The sequence below is a fragment of the Ochlerotatus camptorhynchus genome, unplaced genomic scaffold (genome assembly GCF_037179485.1).
Source record: "Ochlerotatus camptorhynchus isolate MF236.1 unplaced genomic scaffold, CSIRO-AGI_Acam_v1.1 ptg000225l, whole genome shotgun sequence".
Taxonomy (NCBI): Eukaryota; Metazoa; Arthropoda; class Insecta; order Diptera; family Culicidae; genus Ochlerotatus; species Ochlerotatus camptorhynchus.
This window is the reverse complement of record NW_027040715.1, coordinates 1,059,934-1,080,533: the sequence shown is the minus strand read 5'-3', so window position 1 is coordinate 1,080,533 and position 20,600 is coordinate 1,059,934. Positions and strand designations below refer to the sequence as shown.

The following is a 20,600-nucleotide window of genomic DNA, read 5'->3' as shown; positions in this document are numbered from 1 at the left end:
CCACCGTCGATGAGTGGTGCGTTAGTGGGTGGACTGCTGGTGGAAATGAGGCTGACAATTTGCTCGGCAACATGTTATACATTTATTATCGTTTGTTCAAATCGGACCAGGATTTGGGATCCACTCCGCTCCATTCCACAGCGGAAGCCATGCCAGGCCATCATATATGTATGAAAGTTAATTTATTCATCATATATTGATACAACCGGAGAGGTCGAGATGGTTTATGAATCCCCAGTACAGCTTGGTAACAAGTCAATGAAGCAGTTGGGAAGCGAGCGGCGCGGGACACTAACAGTGAGGAAGCTCTGGGAATTGAAAGCTCATACACATATCCCTATCGAGTGTTTCAGGCTGTGATCAGAGGAAAACTGATGCAGGAAACAAAACGCTTAAGCTTGTTAATTAATTGATTGAAACAGCTTTCGGTGTTAATTTTAATTGATTTAAGATTTTCAACGTGATAATGTCATTAGCCGACCGGTGCCTCGCGCTGGGAGCTGAGTTTTAGGTGATTGGGGTAATTGAGTCTAAACGTTGGTGGTGGATTACAGTCAATATCATCAGTGGAATTCAGGTTCGAAAGGTAATTCTCATGTGAACCGGGAGTTACAACTAAGCCCGATGCAAGCACTTGAAATGTATCGATGATACTAGAAATTTGATTAACGGTTGCTTTGAAATTCGCTTTATAGCTTCGAAACAAACAATAATCGGATTTCCGTACATTGAAGGCTCTACAATCAAAAGTTCACGCTATGTTTACAGGCGACTTTTATAAAAAAAATCATGAAAATTGCCTGTTTCGTTCTTGTGTGACAAATTCTAAAACCTTATAAGCAATTTCCCTAAACTGGAAACGAAAATTATGTTAAATCTTTCCGTGCAATGCTCAATACAGGGAGTGTAAGGATATGATTGTAAATAAATCTTTCACTTGCTGTGTTCCATTTGAAGAAATGTCACTTAATTTTGACATTTCCAATATAAAATAAAATGTTTGAAAATTCCTTTGTTGTTAATCGACTGATTTTCAACTACGTGTTTTTTTTTATCTTGCCTGCCAAAAATAAGTGCTGTGAAATAGAAGTGTTATTTTAAAATTTTCCATCAATCAAATTTAATTGAAAATTCCCCAAATGGAACGCAGACTTAGACGCTGAGCAACTCTCACTCCATGTCAGAGAATCGTTTCTTTTAGTGAATAAGATGAGGGCATCATAAAATAAAAAAAAAAAAAAAAGCGGGCGCAAAAATGAGAGCTGTCCACCTGAATTGAAATCCTGAGTACAGCTCTGTAGCTACTGGTAACCCGAGCAGGAACGAATATCTCGATACCTTAAATTGGTATGAATTAGACCGACATAAAAGTTAAAATAGCTTGATATCAAAATACTGTTCAAATAATATCAAATTATGTTTTAGAAATCACGTTGATAACATATTTTGATATGCTTTTTTTTTAATTTCGGTTTAATTAATATTTTGATATTATTTTGATTCCCTCGAGCGAGTGTGTGGCTTCGACTTGATCGTGGCATATGCAGATGATATCACAGTCAGCACTACATCGGCAAGCAAGATCGAAACAATGCGAGACCTATTCCATCCATTCCATCGCTTCGGGCGTGTGTCTGGAGCCGTACTTAACCTACACAAAACAACGTCCATGGATGTCGGTTTCGTTAATGGAAACCCGATTCAAGCGAATTGGATGAGCACAGAAAATCAGATAAAAATTCTGGGTGTGATTTTTGCCAATTCTTTACGGCACATGATCACACTTAACTGGGATATGCTGATAGGCAAAATGTCGCAACAGGTGTGGCTGCATTCATTGCGTACATTTACTCTTTACCAAAAGGTGGTCCTTCTCAACACCTTCATCACGGTCAAGGTTTGGTATCTTTCGTCCGTATTGCCACTTTACTGTGTTCATATTGCCAAAATAACAGTTAACATGGGGACATTTCTATGGAGAAGGCATCCAGGGCGTGGGCCAATGCAACAATTAGCACGGACACGGGATCAAGAGGACTGAAACTACAGCTGCCGGTGCTCAAAGCAAAAGCGCTGCTGATCAATCGGCATCTCAAGGAGATCGGCTCCATTCCCTTTTATAATTCCTTTCTTACCCACACAAATCCCAACAATCCCCCTGCTGATCTCCCTTGCCTAAAAACAATCCTGCGAGCATACCCTCGCTTGCCTCAACAAATCCAACAAAACCCTTCCTCCGATCAAATTCACCGCTTTTTCCTTGACCAAACAGATCAACCGAGAGTGGAATTGCGCTATCCTGCAGTGAATTGGAAGCGCGTGTGGCTTAACATCGGAAGCAGAAGACTCTCTTCAGCTCAGCGTAGTAGCTGGTATCTACTCGTTAACGAAAAGATAGAGCACACAATTCGACGAGTCAACAACGAGCACTGTAATGGAGCAATAGAAACATTGAAGCACAAATTATATGAATGTTCACGAGTGACGCCGGCGTGGTCGCACCTGCAGAGAACGATATCAACAATCCTTGACGGTCGGAGGAGGCTCTCTTTTGAGAACCTCATACATACAGTTTTTAACAACATGGGCAGAAGACAAACAATTGAAATTCTAAAATATTTTATTAATGACGTCACCTTTATCATAGGTTGTGATAACGCTGTAGACGTTGGGGAGATAGTTTTCCATTTATTTATTTATTTTTTTTGTCGTCAATCAGTGTAGACCGTTTTACAATAATGCTGGTGCCTTACACGCTATTTTAAAACATACGTTTTATTTGAAATTGTCAGTAAATGTAGACTGCATATACAAATATCTAAAAAATAAAAATTGTTTTAAACTTAACGAGATGAAATCCTAGCAGTTAGTGTTCTCCTTACTGTATCTTTAGACATCGTTAGATTTATATGCTCACAATAATTATTATACACTCTCATCATTCTATTAATTGGTCCATTTTTACCATAATTCGTTCTGTGAGGTGACAGTTGAAATACATTTCGAGTTCTTAACATGCGTGATGAAGCGATACTCGATATTTTATAAATAGAGCATCCACATATAAAACTGGAATCTTTTGTTTTATTTTTTGCCACTCAATCAGGATGCTTGCTTTTTGACGTAGGACTACGTCTTTGATTTCTATACGAGGGTACACTTCGTGAAAACCGAAAATGGAACATGTTACAAAATTATGAAAGATTTTGACCGTTAATAACTCAGCTTCCCCTGGTTCAATTTCAATAATTTTATCACCAATCGATCAGAAATATGACTAAGCATCGATAACAATGTTTCCGAATGTTGATTTTCAACAATAAACTATTGAAAAACTGGTAAATGTCCAGCATTGTCGCTGCGGGTCGGTCATCTATGCCAAGCGTGTCACCCTCACTCCAAACGACATACAGCCCGACAGCCTCATCCGTGTTGAACACCTAGCTCAGAATTACTCAAATATAACTACAAAACGGTCCTTTTCAGGGCCACCAAAAATTTGTTAAAGAGTATTATTTGGACATTGGTCAAGGTCATCAGTTCCCGCAAGCAGCTAGCTATCAAGGCTCAACCTGTCTATATAAGGTGTGAAATTGTAGGCCTGAATATATTGATGCAATTAGTTTTTCCTCGGCTTTCATTCCGCACGATTTGTTTCTTTCGTTTAATCAATCACCCTTGTAGTGACGTCGAAAAGATTGTTTCAATCGGCTCTTACATATGAAATTTAATGTGGATCATAGAATTTTCTGTATGTTACCAAAATTTATGAATAGTTTGCCACTAAATGTTGAGATAATTTATTGATTATTGAATTATCACACTGTATACCATGAAAAAAACAGCCTTGTGAGTTTTTACCTGTTTTCAAGTAAGTAGTTATCTTAAAAAACAAATCGCCAGCTGGTATTTCCCGGCGACTTTACAAATAAATAAAATCAAACAAAATCATCAAACAGAACTAGCTAGGATTTGTTTTACTTCATATTTCACAAAATTGCTTTCGAGTGTTAAGCATCGTCTCCCGCAAAGTTTACATGTTTCCCTCTACCAACACATACATCAGGCCTAGATAGATCTCCACAGGATCTATAGAATCCACGCAATTTAAAAAAAACCCAAATGCATAGCATTACGAAAAGAGGTCAGTGTTCGACCAATATCAGATAGATTTTAATTCTAAACAAGCCAAACGATTGGCAATCTATCTACCAATCTGCTAAAATGAACACTTAGTTAATTTTCAATAGGTCACTATTGAAAAATACCAAATGTCCAACTGTTGCAATGGTGATCAAAATTATCACCGAATGTCTGAAAACAGCGCATTCCCTAACACAGACTTAAAAATCGAATTCGATGCGGTCCCACTGAACGGTGCTCATTCAATCACCGTAAGTGGTGGTGTCCAGTCCAGCAGCCGCAGCAGCAGCAGCAGCACCACCATACATTTGTTATGAGTATTATTTGGACATTTGTCAGGGTCATCAGTTCCCGCAAGCAGCTTGCTATCAAGGCTCAACCTGGTCTCTATAGAAGGTGTGAAATTGTAGGCCTGAATGTATTGGTGAGATTAATCATCGTCCGACCATTTTCCAGAACACGCTGGTAGGAAGTGTTAAAAATCCAAATAGAATTTGAGAGAAGTGGGAATAATTCGCTTTGGGTGTATATTCAGTCCCCAAAAAGCCAATAAAATCAAAGTTGTGAGAAAATTAGCTCTCACGAGTTCAATTTCTCGAAGTCCCTCCTTTTTTACATATTCTGCTCAAATGATAATTTCCGCCCCGTCCCATTCATATAATTCGGAAGGAAATCCTGTGAGGGGTGAATTGAATACATTTTAATACCAAAATGCACAAAACTTAAAAATTAATAAGTAGCAAAAAATTCAAAATACACCTTTTAAATACTCAAGTTGACAGTCCCTTGGATTCTCTTCATCAACTTTCTCTTTGAACTAAATACTACAAATTTGATACGCTTACAAATAAAAAACGGAAAGAGTTAAGATAATTTATGATTGATCAATTAAAATAACTAAATGTTCACATTTGTTCCGTCCACTAGCGGTCCTACGTCAAGCTTCCCTTCATGCCCCTCGGCACAGACTCTTCTACTTTTTTACTTTATGAACATCACAAAGACAATTATATTCTACAACATTTATTGATATGAACCAACGTGCGAAATTAATTTACAAATCCATATAAAATTGATTTCGTCCTGCCCTAGTAGCACGCTTGTCACAAATCGGTTGTGGCAACTTCTTTACAACTTATATCAGTCATAAACAAGTTGCTGCAACTTATTGTGACGAAAATGTGCTACTCGGGTGTTCGTCATTAATACTTATACATTGTCTATTATTGTTACTTAACTTTCGTAGGCTTAGTCGATTTCTGAGCTCATATTTAAACATTTTGTCCTAAATCTTATTAACCATCAGTTTCCTCCCAACAAACTAAATATCATCATTCTCGCGTCACTTTTCAAATAGACCAATGTAACATATCCACCATTTTGAGAAAATCGAAGTTGAAGTTCGACAGATTATTATTTTAACTGTTTAAAAACAATACATTTTGCAATACTATTTTTAATGTAGTCAGTGTATAATAACGTTGAGAATTCAGAAGAAGCGGTAAAATCACAATTTTACTTTGAATTTCATGCTACAACATAGAAAAAACCACATAGGACGTTTTGACAAGTCGAGTTGTACATCGGACATGTTACATTGGACGATTTTTCTCAATGACATAATCAATGAGTGTTACATTGGACGTTTTGTCTACATTCCCTTTCACAGATTTCAACGTATAGTACCTAACTTTAGATTGGCCCCGCCTTTGGAAAATGAGCACCAATCATGTTAGGCAGTCCGAATGACCGAAGTAACAATCATGTATCCATTATTTCAAACTGTACATTGGACAATTTTTGATCAATGATTATCTTAAATAAATGAAAGTAAATTTGGATGGATGTTTTTGTATCACATACAATGACAGAAGAGCAATAGTTTGTATCGCTTAACTCGATTTGTTTACATTTGTTACATTGGTCTATTTGAAAAGTGGACTAATTTTTACATATTTCGTGAGTCCTATATTGAATATAATTCCACTGGGATTTGTCATAAAAACGGAACTCTAAATTAAAAAAAAAATCATATCGTCTATTTATATGCTATTGGACCTCATAAACTTCAATCGTTCGTCATGTTTTAACTTTTGGGTTGTCTTCGCGAATGCCAGTTTTTGATTCAAGGTGGGTCTGTTATTTGTCTTTAATGTCAAAAGTGATCCGTTATATACTTTCTTGTTATTTGTACCACTAGATTCTTATATCCGGTTATGTACATTAATATGGGTCCATTAGTAATTTATTGATAATATTTTTTGATTTTGAATCTAGATATCAACCAATAGATTTCAAAACATTCAGATTATTAAACTTGATATCATGATATCAAAATCATAACTACTTTAGTTTTTAATGTTTTGTTTTCCTACATAGCTATGATAACATATTAACTGCTTGTTTTGTTCATTATTAACGTAATTACTAACATCAAAACGCATACATGGATTTGTTATCAAGAAAACAGGATGTGTTATCTTTTTAATATCTTTCATATACCATTTAGGTCTCATTTTTGTTATGATTACTGTTAACTCGATCACACGGTAGGCAAAATATGTTGTCACGAATTTAGTTTTCATTTTGTTTTCATTCTCTGCTCGGGTACTGTTCCAATTTTAGCAATATACAAATGGGTCTGGAAAATGGGTGCGCTTTGAGTATCATTTGAGAACGGTAGTGTTTTTTCTCCGCTGCGTGCCTTTATTTATTTTATTCTTTTTGGGTCCGGTGAGTGGATTTTTTTGGTACTCGAATTTTGTTGGTTTTGTGTCCCGGGCGCGATGATTTGATTTGGAAAGATTTGTGCAGCTGTTTTCTCCCTGTTGCTTGGTGTGCTCTTGCTTCCTCTTGCTACCGGTGTGACTCGACCGCGCTGATTTAGGGAAATGGAATACAATGCTCTTGTTTGAGCTTGGTCTGTGGCTGATCGGTGATGAGCGTGCCAGCCGGGAGAAATGAAGTGATATGGATGAGAAGTTTATCATATTTAGTTGTGCGGCTGGAGTCTAACGAAAAAAATATGGTTTTCATGTCACTTTGTAAGGGTGGCGTTATACAACAAGCGGAGTAAGGTGAAGATTTGTCGGTGCTGTGTTGGGGGAGCCGATCTGATTGATCGGTGGTGTGGTGTGTACTGGAAAAGGTGTGCGTGCCTAGAGGAAATGGAGCGATATGAAAAAAAAATGGTTCGCTCTGCCAAGTTGCCGTGCACCTGTGAATTTGGTTGGAGAAAAATATGCATGGAAGCTTCTAGAATACGCCCCCGGACAGTATGTCATGCATACATGTATTGATTTGGTGAGTGTGTTTCAGTTGAGGTTTGTATCATGATTTTTGTTTGCTTCCCGGCGCGTTTGATCGGTTTGTAAGGTCTTATGTGGGTGATGTCGTGATCGCCATTATCGTGTGGAATCATTGCATCGTCTGCAATGTCAACTTATATTCCAGACAACCAGAATGCACGTATATTCAAAGTTGTTACTGTTACAAACAATCAAATCTTATAGAATGCAAAAAGGGCTTATACCTACAAAAGTGAAGGCCATATACGTGTAAATTATAATTTCTTATTAAATGAGTTGATTTGATATACGATTTAATCTGTCATAACAAATTCAATTTGAAAAGTCTTACGATGTAATCCGATTTAATTTGTGGTACAGTACGATCGAAAAATGATTCATCGCATATAAGTTTAATCGCATAATAAGTATATAATAAGAAATTTGCATGCTGTACGATTTAATTTAAACATAATGCGATGGATGTCATACTTATATGGGATGTTGACTTAAACTGTAGTTATTTACGATACTGTCTGTACATTTTTAAGCGACTTCTGGATGTCTGGGACCCTTCACTGCGGTATTCGCTACGGAGGATGATAGGAAATGCAACTAACATACAATGTGTTATAGACGAAACTCGTAAAGACAGTTTTCGTTTTTGTCCTGTTTTTGTTTTTTCTTCTCCTCTTCTCTGTTGAACTTCATTTCCGAGCTGGCTGAGAAAACTCTTGCGTTTCAGCAAATACAATATATAGTGCTGACGGCTCGTTATTTGTTAATTTTTAATAGAGTAGTTGAAGGAAATATTCTGCCCTTTTGAACTACGCCTATTAGCTTGAGCCAACTCGAAAAGATGGGAAACTCCGAAGTTATTTCAGTCTGTAATATAACTGTAAGAAGTGGCGGGGATACTAATACCAATACTAAAAATACTAAAAATTTAGAATTCATGTAAAATCACTGTAAAACCCATAGTATCCCGAGTAGGAACGAATATCATATCTCAGTGTTCACTCGGCTGTCGACAAAAGCAGGCCACTCTCGATGTGTGCCACGTGATCGTCTGTTTTCTTGGCAGCAACCATTGTGTGGTCCTACTCATTGTTCTTCATCAGCAAACGGAAAGCAACCGTTTCGTGATGAGTGTGTGAGTGTTGACCACGTTTTGCGTCCATTGCTGCAATGGAAGCTCTTTGCCCCACGATGGCGTAACTGCTATACAATGAAACCACTGGAAGCGGCTCCAGTTCTGATGGAAGAGGCTTTTTGGATAGCGGAAGATAAAGTGTTTATTGTATTATACCTTTTGACTATAGTTTTAAGATGTATTGTACAGTGACCAAGAATCCTCGGCTCTGTAAAGTTAATTCGGTTGAGCCTTATCAAATAAATTAATGAAAAAAGGAACGAATATCTCGATACCTTAAATTAGTGTGGATGAGCCTGACATAAGAGGTAAAATACCAAAAAATAATACCAAAAAAATGTACCATTTCAATACCAAATAATGATAATGCAGTACCAAAAAAAAAAATATTTACCAATACTTTTGATACCCAAATATATTTTTTGTTATTTTTAAAGTATTTTGCATATAATGTTTTGGTATTATTATTTGGTATTTTATCTCTTATGTCATGCTGGTCAATACCAAATTTATGTATCAGATCAGAATTAGGTATTCATTAGTATTTTCTCCTGCTCGGGATGTGCTGGTTTGTTGAGATTTCCATACAGTTATTATTTTAACAACCCAAAATAATGAAAACACTACAAATGATTTTATTAAAAATTATTGTTATTTTATTCAATTTAAAAATATTATTGGCCTTTCCTGATTATAAGAATAACACAATTTTCTAGAACTGAGAAAATTTACTATATTTGACTTTCTTGTTGTCTCCTGAGCAGTGTCAAATGATATTTTTCCGCTCTCATACGCTCTCATACGCTCTCAATATCACGCGTGATATTGGAGCTAAATATCATGCTTGATATTAATTTTACAAACTCCTTTGATATTGCGAGACTATTCACAACGTGCAAAAATCAAGCTGAAAGTTGACTCGACACAAAAATGATTCTATTGCACATCGTTTCGTTAGAAAGAGAAAGTATAGTTTGCTATCTCTTTTTAGTCTATACCGATGGCAGACACAAAGTGACTGCTGCCAGCCGTTATGAAAGTTTCGGTTGCGTTCGGGTGTAAAGCAAAAATCATAACGCTCAATAGCACCACAGTTTGTTGAGATTTGCAGCTGGTGAGTTTTTTTAGCTTGATATTCCGGGTTGCGACTTCACAGCTTGTTAAACAACCGCAGTTGTTTGTTTGTTGATTTTTGTCTACGAAAATCAAGCGTGATCTTGGGCATTGGTGAGATTTGATTTTTTGATATTTTCCCAACACTGCTCCTGAGTAAAAGTCTAGAACATACTTATATCCTAACACGTCCTAATTGTTTGGAACCGCCATCTTTATGGTATGTTGTCCCAATGATGGTCGTATACTGAAAACTGATTGGGAAATGCGTGGACAACACCAGCTAAGGAAATCTAATCTAATCTACCCACCACTCGTTTCCAGAGGCTCGATCTTGTTTCTTCCCCTTCATATCAGCTAGGGATAGTTAAAAACTTTATTTTGTCATTGGACAAGAAAATGCCAGCGTTTCTATGTTTGCGTGACGTGTTCTAGAACTAAGACCTGCTAAACTTAAAGAAGGTAGCAAGTATTATTCGTTTGGCAGGAATACTTAATGGCCCGGATATCAGGAAGCTCCCTAGAGTACAGTCTTCGAAAACAATCTTTTGCCAAAGGAACAAGTTGCCTGGAGATGCGTTAAAGATGTGATTCATAATTGTCTTGGAACAAATCGGTCTCCAAGATTCCGATCAATTACCCTGCACATTTCCCTAAAAATCCATTTCCTGCATTTCCATCTCGATCAACTCGAAAAACAATTGAGCACCAAAACCGATGAACACGGCGAAAGATTCCATCAGATTGCTGCACCATTTGAAGCTTGATATGCAGGAACAAATTGGTATCTCTGTTGACAGAATTTGAAGCCGAGTAATTAATAGTTGCAATTTTGGTTTTATTCCCAAGTAACAATTCAGTAACCATTTAGCATCCACTCTGATTTATGATGGTTTTATAACGGCAATGAACAATCCTCTTAGTAAATGTAGCATTTTAAAGAGTAAAACATTCCTGCTTAGTAATTCAGATTTTTGCTGTTTTAAAAACCTTTTATAGTCTGACAAGAAAATCAACAACTGTCTTGTTAAATTTAAAACAGTTATCAATCTCTCCTTAAAACTTTTCTGTTATTCAAGCATAAACGTCATTAGCAATTGTTTATTAAGATCATGATAAAATATTTTACAAACGTGTTTATCATTATAAAAGCAACCATAAAACAATAAGGTTTTGCAATAGAGAAAAAAGCATTTCTTGTTGCTTTTTAGCCTTTTTAAAGTACATCATTAACTCCCCAATTACCTTGTTTATAAATTGAGCTTAGAAGATGGTTCCTCATAGTTAATAAATGCCAAATTTATTAAAGGAAATCTCGAAGGATAGACGAAGTAGGATGAAAAAATCAAGTCAATTTCAGATAAATTTACTACTTTAGAAGAACCAGCACACCACCAACGACTGATCATCTGTCGGAGAAGAGTAAAGTGAGCGGGGCCCTCGAACTCCTAAAACATTGTCTAAAGTTTAAAAACATACCAGCCTTCTCCAGATCGTTCGAATAGATGGCAATCGAAATAACAACCGACAGCAAACCACTGAAACTGTTAGTTAGCGGAGATAAGCTGGTTTCCGATTCAAAGCAGCGATTTCATTCGGCGAAAGCCTCTTCGAAAATTGCATTCAACCGTACATCTCTGCATCATTGGATGGTGCACTTCTGTAACCATCCGGAAGAAGGGGATCTTTTTCGGGAACGATTGCGCTCCCTGCTGTTCGAAATGCGAAATGTTGTAAAACAGTATCGCAAACTATCTGAGTAACTGCTCCCAATCCATCGGGAGAAAATCGCCTGGAAGAATCCTGGATCTCACAGCGCAACTATCGAAAGATGTTTATGTTTGACGTTTTACTTTTTGCAGGCAACTTTGCCTCCATAAATGCTGCCATAAATCTGAACGGGTTAGGATCAAGCAAAATGGCTTTAGATAAATACAATTCAGCCTGCAAGTTTTCTTCATAAAAACAATTTTAAACCCTTATTAATTTGTTAAGGAATTCTTGAAATCAAAACAACTTTTTCACAAATGACCCACGAAAATCAACTTTTATGCCACCGCCATGTTTTAATTAGTTTGATTGTTTTTTACAATCTTCGATTTTCAATCAATATTTCCTTAGATATAACTTTATTTTGGTAAATTTAGCAATGAGCAAACATTCAAATGCGAAAATAATAAAAAAAAAGTCTTGGCTAAGCTCGATCTGAAGAATATATATATTTTTTTCAATGTTAAATAATTAGTCGAATCGACGTTTTACGAGGGTGGACTTAATTTTTTCGATGTTTTCACGTACATTTCACATAAAATTTAATATGGCACTTAAAACTAGGCCGCTTAATGAGAGCTATTGTAATAAATTTGGATATTCAACAAGATATTTATACCATCAGTTTCTATTTTAATTATTTTGATAAGATCGGATTCATAAATCCTTTTCTATCTTGATTGATGCTTTCTTAGTGGAATCAGCATGCGGCTAGGGGAAATGGCTCGGAAAGGGTTTTTATTGTTGCTAAATAGCTTTTATTGTAGCTATGGTTCTCCGAGAATGGTTCTCAATGCGTTCGTCATACAACCTTTTGCAGTTAATCAATCTTGAAGAGCTTCGAGAATACACCCTTAAGAACCTTTTCCAGGGTGGGCCAACTAGACATATTCTAGTCTTAATGAGGTTTTGGTGGATGCATTGATGACGAAATAGTCTTGACCAGGGTTTTATGAATGTTGTTTTATAGCTGCTTTGTAGTATTTCATAAAACTTAAAATGTTACTTGGGTTGAGCATTTCCCATAGCTTTACATCTTTGAGTGAGCATGCTTGGCATACACAGTTTTGGTCACAAACTGCTCATTTGCTAATAACTTTGCACACAGTTGACAAACCGTAGTTCTGTTTGAAGCAGTAGATAGAATAAAGTTTGAGCTTGTAAAAGGTACGTAATAAAAGGTAGATTTTAATTCTAGTAATAAACTGTAATTGTTTTTGCGTTGTAAAAATTAAGTGAGAAATGCTCGCTGCACATCTCGGACTTTAAGTGAAAAAAATCATTGGTATTGATTAAAATACTAAGATTTACCTACTCTTTGCATATCTATAGTAAGCTTTGATCCTAATCTGGAAATTTTCTCGACTTCCCTAGACATAGAGTATCATTGTGCTTGCCACACAATATACAAATTCATGCATTGGTATTGGCATCGAAAGCTCTCAATTAATAACTGTGGAAGTGCATCTAGAACACTAAGTTGAGAGCACGCAATAAGCTCAAATTCGATAAACACTAAGTCTAAAATGCGAAGCAGAAGAAGAAGAAGAATAAGAATTATAAATAGGAGAAGACAATGAACTTCCGGGAAGTTTAGTGATATTCAGTTTAAGGATCTGGCCAGTCCCAGTATCTTCACTAAAATTATAGGAACTTTAATCATTCGCTGAGGAATGAATAGGAATGCCAAGAACTTGACAGACGTTTCGTAAACAAACTGTGGGAACATAAGAAAAGTTCCGAAAACGTTTGAAAAGTTTTTAGAACTTCAGGGAAGCATCAAAAATTATAAGGCGGTTCCATTAGCTTCAAGAAAACTGCAGGTTCTTTTAAGAAGTTATGGGAACTTCATGGATATCCAGATAACTGGATGGAAATCAAAAGAACTTCAGAGAAGATAGAACATGATGAATAATTTTGAAACGTTAAAAAAGTTCCAAGTATCTCTGATTTTTTTAGCGGGTTAAATAATTTCAGGGCTGATCCAGGAACATCAGGAAAGTCCAGACTTTCTGATAAGATTAAATATCTGTAATGGCAACTTATCCGGCTCGAAAGAACAGGTGGCCAGCATATGATCGCACCAATTGTATGATCGACCGACTGCAAATGAACTTTGTATCCTTTCCCTTCCCGTAACAAAGTGTAGTTTCTAACCAGCGAGTAGAAGTGTTTTCATAGTGATATTATCATCGTGCACTATTTAGAGAAAAAAAAAACACCGGCGATTACCTTAAAGTCGCTCTTATGTGCGTGAACAGAAAGTTCCGATAAATTCAAAGTTTTTCCATTAACTTTTGAGAAATTTCAAAAGAAAATCCGGGAATTTCAGGAAAGTCCAGTTAGCTTCAGAGAGCTTAGGAAAATATCAGAAATATTATGAAAACATCACAGTTGCCAAAATAATTTCAAGGATGTGTATTGCTTTCTGGACAGTTCCATTTATTTCAGAACCAAGAACTTCAGAGACCTCAGCCTTGTCAGTAAATGCACGGTAATACCAAGCCAGAGGCGGTGGGTTCAAATCCCAGTCTGGTCGAGGAAACCTTTCGTGATGGAAATTTTCTCGACTTCCCTGGACATTAGACTGGCCCACATATAGGGGAGATTTTTTTATCATTTTTTATCAACGGGCGAACCCCTAGAGTTGTGCCATTAGATGAGAAAATCACTCTCTGAAAATTTTAGCTCATTCGGATGTAACACGAGCTGGCGCTTTTGACTTAAAATTTATATGAGGATGTTGGTTGAAATGTATGGAGAAATAATATTCCTTCTCTCTTTCGTGCATAGAAATGGTTCAGCAAACTTAATTAAGCTCACAATTTCAGCACATGTAGCTTAATCCATAATGAACAACTTTCCTGAAGACAGCATCATGATTCATGTTAGTATTACGGAGATATTAATTAATTATGTGCATTCTGCTCGTATATTGGAACAACGTATGCAACGTATCAACTATATTACCACTAAAAATAAAAGTTCATATTTCCACATGCCAACATCCAGACTCGTTTCAGTAAGTGAGATAAGCACTCTCTGAATGTTTCAGCTCTTTTTGAAGCTACACGGGCTGACGCTTTTGGTTTCATGATGACATTTGGTAGAAATTTTCATATACAAAATGCTCATGTACATTCCAATGCGTATATCTCAATAAAAATAACTGGATTCATGATGCAATCTTCAGCAAAGTCGTTGCTCATAAACTGAATTACAAGTTTTAAATATCTGAATCAAATCGGGAATAAGGAACCTTTTTTATGATCGACAGAGTCTAGGAGTGTCATTTTGTCATGCATGTTATCCAAATTCCCCGTACAAAATTCAAACTAAAAGAGCCAGCTTATCTAAGGACCAAATGAGCTGAATCTTTCGGATAATGGTTTTCTCACCTAACGGCACAAAGCTAGGGGTTGGCCCGTGGAAAATTAGAACTTTTATTTTTGTGGGCCAGGCAGAGACTATCATTGTTCTTGCCACTCAATATTCAAATTCATACATTGGCTGGCATAGAAACTTCTCATTTAATAACTGTGGATTTGATTCTAGAACACTATGCTGAGAGCTGGCAAATATCTTGCTACAGAAGCGTAAAAAGCCTAGAAAAAAAAGAACTAATAACTTCAGGATATTAGAGAGAAGTCCAAGGGGGCTCCCCATAAGGCTCTTATGGCAGTTCAATTAATGCAATACAAATTGTTGGAACTTTAATGGAAAACTTCAGCAAAGTTCCGAGAAACTCGTGAACATTTTGGAAACGTTAGGGAATTTATGTAAAAATATATGGGGAAGATTCATGTTTTATTTTTTATATATGGGGAAGATTCATTAGCGAATTCAAGAACTTTAGTGAAAATCAGACAACATCATTAATTTCAAGTATATTCCGAGTGTTTTTTAAGAAGTTCTGAAGTCTCCGAAAGAAAGGATTTCAAATAATTTAATAGATTATTAAGTCGATGCATTATATCCAGAGAAGTGTCGAGTACTTCGAGGATGATTAGAGAACTTCAGCAACATTGCAGTAGCTTTCAAAGAGTTCCGAAGAATTATGAAATATCATCGTATTTTTTTTTTTCGGGGCGTTAAGCTTCCCCTTAAATAGAAATTCAATAAAACCATGATAAAAGTGAGCGTTTGAAGCTTCATTTCTGCAGCAATCAATTTTTCCAGTTGATTTAACTGTTGGTTATCCATATATCAAGAAAATCCTCCACTGTTATTAAATCAAGGAAAAAATCAATAGCATAAATTCCCACCGGAGAATGTCTGTAAACCACAGTCATGAAAGCATTAAATGAATAGAAATCAGCATTTTATTTCATTTCCCTATGTGCAAAAAAATATCGTTTCAGTATCTAGCTGCCTTGGTACACTCTGGTGCTGCTGGACTCCTCTGTAGGTGTACCTCTGAGGATAACTATTTTCTTCCGTTATCCGTCCATAGAGCAACCGAACCGGACCTACTCTGCGGTTCGACAACAGTGGCAACAATATGGCTATTTGGCTCATGCTAGGATCCATCTTTTTTATGCATTTTCATTCTTCTGAACGATTGTTTGGGTGGGAAAGCGATGTCGATTAGCTTTGGCACTCCGGCACCTGGTTGAGAAGTCGGCAATTCTCTTAGCACTCTTTGCATATAGCTCGTTTTTCTATGACCGGTTGCGTTACGATTTGTATATTTTTTTATCTCGTTGAAAGTGGACAATGAATGAGAAGAATGAAAGGCGATGATTTTCCTATCAGAAAAAATTATATTTAGACATAAGCTAATTCTATTCTTCACAAACCAACACTTTTGGAAGAACTTGCTCCCAAACTCCCACAAATCACACAACCATAACTTCCATATCATTACTCCACCGTACCAGGGAATCACAAAAAGCCATCCCGAAACGCAATTTATTGCCAATTTCTCAGAAACCGGACTTTTATGACTTACAGCATTTGCGCCCGTTCCATGTATTGTTAACTGTTGCTCGCTCGCTTTTCCGAAAAAAAAACTTCGCTCATAAAAAGTCAACTACCGATCGCTCCGAGAACACTCCACCCAGATTCCTCGGAAGCGATACCAAAGGCCGGCAGTGGCATTTTTACGACATACCGTCAATAGACACCGCGCCGGTTGGTTGGTGGGCGAGTTGGGGGCTAAGTACCACCCCATCACCTTTCATTTCGCCGTATTTTTTGTCGCCTCGTTCGTCCTCATTCCTCAACAACAACCACTCTCACAGCTAGTCCTACTAGTGGTGCCGAGCTGCCGCGCCTGATAAATGCGACCGTTTAAGGAGAATGATAATGGCGAATCATTACGGTAATGAGTTGGGAATTTCGTTCGTTTCGTTTGTCGATCTGCGAGTAGCGCACGATTCCAATACTTCCCGGAAGACGAGCGAGACGGAAATTGTTGAATGAATAATTCTTGCACACCGTCCCCTTCGCTAGCAGACCCCTCCCAAACGGGAGCGGTTGACGAGCCACTCGAGAGATGCCTTTTTCATTAGAGTTGATTTCTGTGCATAATTCTACAAGTTCCGGACCGGGCGCGGTTTGAGGTAGGTTTTCTTTTGTCGCCACAAAGGCTATAATTTGCTATTAACGTAATTATTCGCGCAGATGAAGATGAAAGTGCTCTTTTCTTTCGATCAATTGGCGTTAAATGGCTTCCAATGCGCCTTTGAAATCGTCATAAACGTTCAAGTTGAAATTAATCCATTTGTTTGAGAAATTATTTCCCTAATCGCATTAAAGCTGCACTCCCAGGCAGAACGTCCTTATTGCAGACTCGTGCCTGTAACTGTAACATTACTAATTGAAACCAGACCGAACTTTGCAGCCCACCTTAATGGAAAAAGTTGATCCCAGCAAATGAAAAACATGACTTTAAAAACTTTTAATCTTTACCCTCGCCGTCGTCGGTCGTCGGTCGTCGGTCGTCTGGGACCAACCAGTTAGTGTATTTGGGTTGCATTCACTAGTAGCACACTACGACACGGCATGCTCGAAAAACTTGTCTGTTTCCACTTGGTCCAAGTTGAATCCTGGCACGTATTTGCTACTCTGATGCCCTGGCTTGATCCCAGAGCTCACACAGGCACACACAAACACTCGTGACTTTACCTGACTTTTGCTATGCAGCACCGGTTACCGACCAACCGAGCTTCGGTGTTAATCTATGTTTGTTGTCTCCCGGTGCTCCGCCACTCAGAGACTAGATGCACCATTCCAGAGAGTAAAGTGCAGTTTGTGCATTCCAATATGCTTAGTTTTTTTTTTCCTCATGATTATAAACAAAATTCATTAGCAAAACACAGACCTCCTTGCAAAACTGGATCCCCAGGTTGAAAGCCGTTACGAGTTTTGTTCGTGACGGCTAAGGTTAACTGCGAACATGCAAATACTCTTTTGGTATGGTTTGTGTTATGGTTGATAAACCGATGCTTTTTAGCCCATTTTTAAATTCATAATATTGCTTTAGGCATAGAGGAAATGTGCCAGTAAAAGCACACTAGTGGTGGTCCCTTAATTGGCCATTCCATTTTATTTGATTTCCGTCGATATGTTTTCGTACTGAGTACCAATGCTACTGACGCCAGGGAGGCGGCTCCCATACTTGGACCCCACACATATCGATCCATCAACTCATGGACCAATGGTTTTACTTCCATTCCGAAGGAAGGCGTGATCAGAAATGTTATGCCTCAGAAAATCCCGGTGAAGCCAACTTGGATTGAGCTCAGGCCTTATGGGGTGAGAAGCAATCACGCTTACCACTACACCACCGGCGTCGCTTGAATGATTTTTTGATTCAGGATATTTTTAAGTTCTCAGGCATAAAAAATCGTGACTATGGAAAATATCAGAATATCTATATTTTTGATTTTTATTGGATTCTAGAACCATACAAAATTCATCACTTTAGTAATTCACTATCATACTAAGAAAAATATTGAAGGTGTAACGTTTGCATTAAAAAAAATGGACTTTTTTCGGATGGTGATAAAAAAAAGTTAAGATAGATAACACTAGTTTACAAAACAACATAAAAAGTGTGAACTTTAGTGGTTGACCAACGTTTCTAATGCAAAATCCTACGCTGAATTCAATGCCATGGTCAGAAAAAATTAAAGTAGAGCCATTTTGGAGATACAAAAATTTTGATTTATTGAGTTTTGGACAAAAGTACGATTACTAAAATGTCAATATCTTTGGAACTAGTGCACCAATTTCAAACCTTTTTTTTATGAAAGTGAAGGTAAATAAATTTGCTATCGTTCATTAGAATATTATGTCTTAATTAAAACTTAATTTTAAAGTCATTTAAAAATTTACAGCATTTTTTTTTTATTTTTCCTGCGAATTTTCCATAAAAACCTTGTTTAATCAACATTTTTAATGGGATAAAAAGATTCAAAAAATCATTCCATAATTTATTCTTAAAGTCCATTCAAAACTGGAGAAAATGAGCTTTTAATGGATGAAATCGGTTGGAAATTGTCGAAGTTATGAAATTTTTTGTAAAATCATGGAAATTGAATGTTCCAAGATTGGCCGTTGTCCCGCTCCTAGGTTCATGCACCACTTCCAGTAAGCCTTTCTGCGGACGTGTACGCATACGCTGCATTTCACTAACACTACCAGCTGTCACGCAAAATTAAATGGGATATTTTCAACAATATAATTTACGCTAGTGTTTGTATACGACAAAACGTGAATTCAAGTGTAAAAATGATCCTCAAAAGTTTTGTTACGCGTGTGGCAACTATATATTTACAAAATCGGTCAATTTCACTGCTTAGTTGCAAACTGCAGACAGGCTTTATTTTAAAATTGATCCTGGAGACTTTGACGAACCGTGGATTCCAAAAGTATTATGTAGTTCGTGCAAAACGTGCTTGGCTAGGTGGATGTCAGGCGCAAGGTAAATTGATTTTTTGAATAACTTTCATATAAACAATTTATGTACAGCATGGTAGTGCTTTGTTCTTTCCTGATCGACATTATCTTACTTCATCTATTTTTGATAAGTGTTAATGTCTTACTTACTAACTCACTTATTTGTTATCTGTCAGTCGCTATTTGTCCTTTGACATGCCCACCATATGGCGTCGACCGTTTTGTCATGTAACGGATTGTTATTTCTGCTTGACAAAAGTTAAGCAACAAGGACGTCACAAAACAGTTGAGTATCCACAAGTGGCTTCTATGACAAAACCTGTTCCACATTCAAGTTCGGTCCCGTATCCTGTTTATCCAAAGCGGAAACGAGCGCCCTCTGTTGAATCGACCGTTACAAAAAGTGAGGAGGAATTCAAGAAGGAATGCGAGGAAGACTTCGAGGTGGAATTGGAAAGAAACCCAAAACTGTTTACACAATCCGAATTTAATGATTTGGTGCGAGATCTCGACTTATCGAAGGAGAAATCCGAATTGCTGGCATCACGCTTGAAAGAACACAACATGCTGAGTAAGGAGGTCAAAATTTCTTGTCACAGGAATCGTCATAAGAAATTTGACAAATATTATTCTACAAAGGACAAGGCATGTTTTTGCCATGACGTAAACGGCTTGTTTGAAGAGTTTGGTGAGCCATATGATCCAGCTGAATGGCGTTTATTCATCGATAGCAGCAAGTTGAGCTTGAAAGCCGTTTTACTGCATCAAGGGAATGAGAAACCTTCTATTCCATTAGCTCATGCCGTTAATATGAAGGAAACGTATGAATCAATGGCTCTATTGCTCAATTTGATAAATTACAATCAACACAATTGGAAAATTTGTTCCGATCTTAAAGTGGTTGCCATGTTGACTGGATTGCAACAGGGATACACAAAATATATGTGTTTTTTGTGTAAATGGGACAGTCGAGCTCGTAAGGAACACTACGTCCGAAAAGATTGGCCAAAACGGGATAATTTCACAATTGGTAAAGACAACGTTAAAAATCATCCTCTTGTGGTAAAAGAACGCATAATACTTCCACCACTACATATAAAACTTGGGCTATTCAAAAATTTCGTCAAAGCGTTGCAAAAAGAAGGGCCGGCATTCCAGTACTTGAAATCAGTATTCCCAAATTTATCTGACGCAAAGATAAAGGAAGGTGTATTTGTTGGCCCACAGAT

The 20,600-nt window shown here is 37.2% G+C and overlaps 1 protein-coding gene across 1 annotated transcript in view; it reads left to right on the top strand.

The window, feature by feature from the left end:
• LOC135703957 (kinesin-like protein CG14535) overlaps nt 1–20,600 on the top strand; it is a 382,313-nt gene that overhangs the window by 335,557 nt on the left and 26,156 nt on the right. The window lies entirely within an intron of this gene.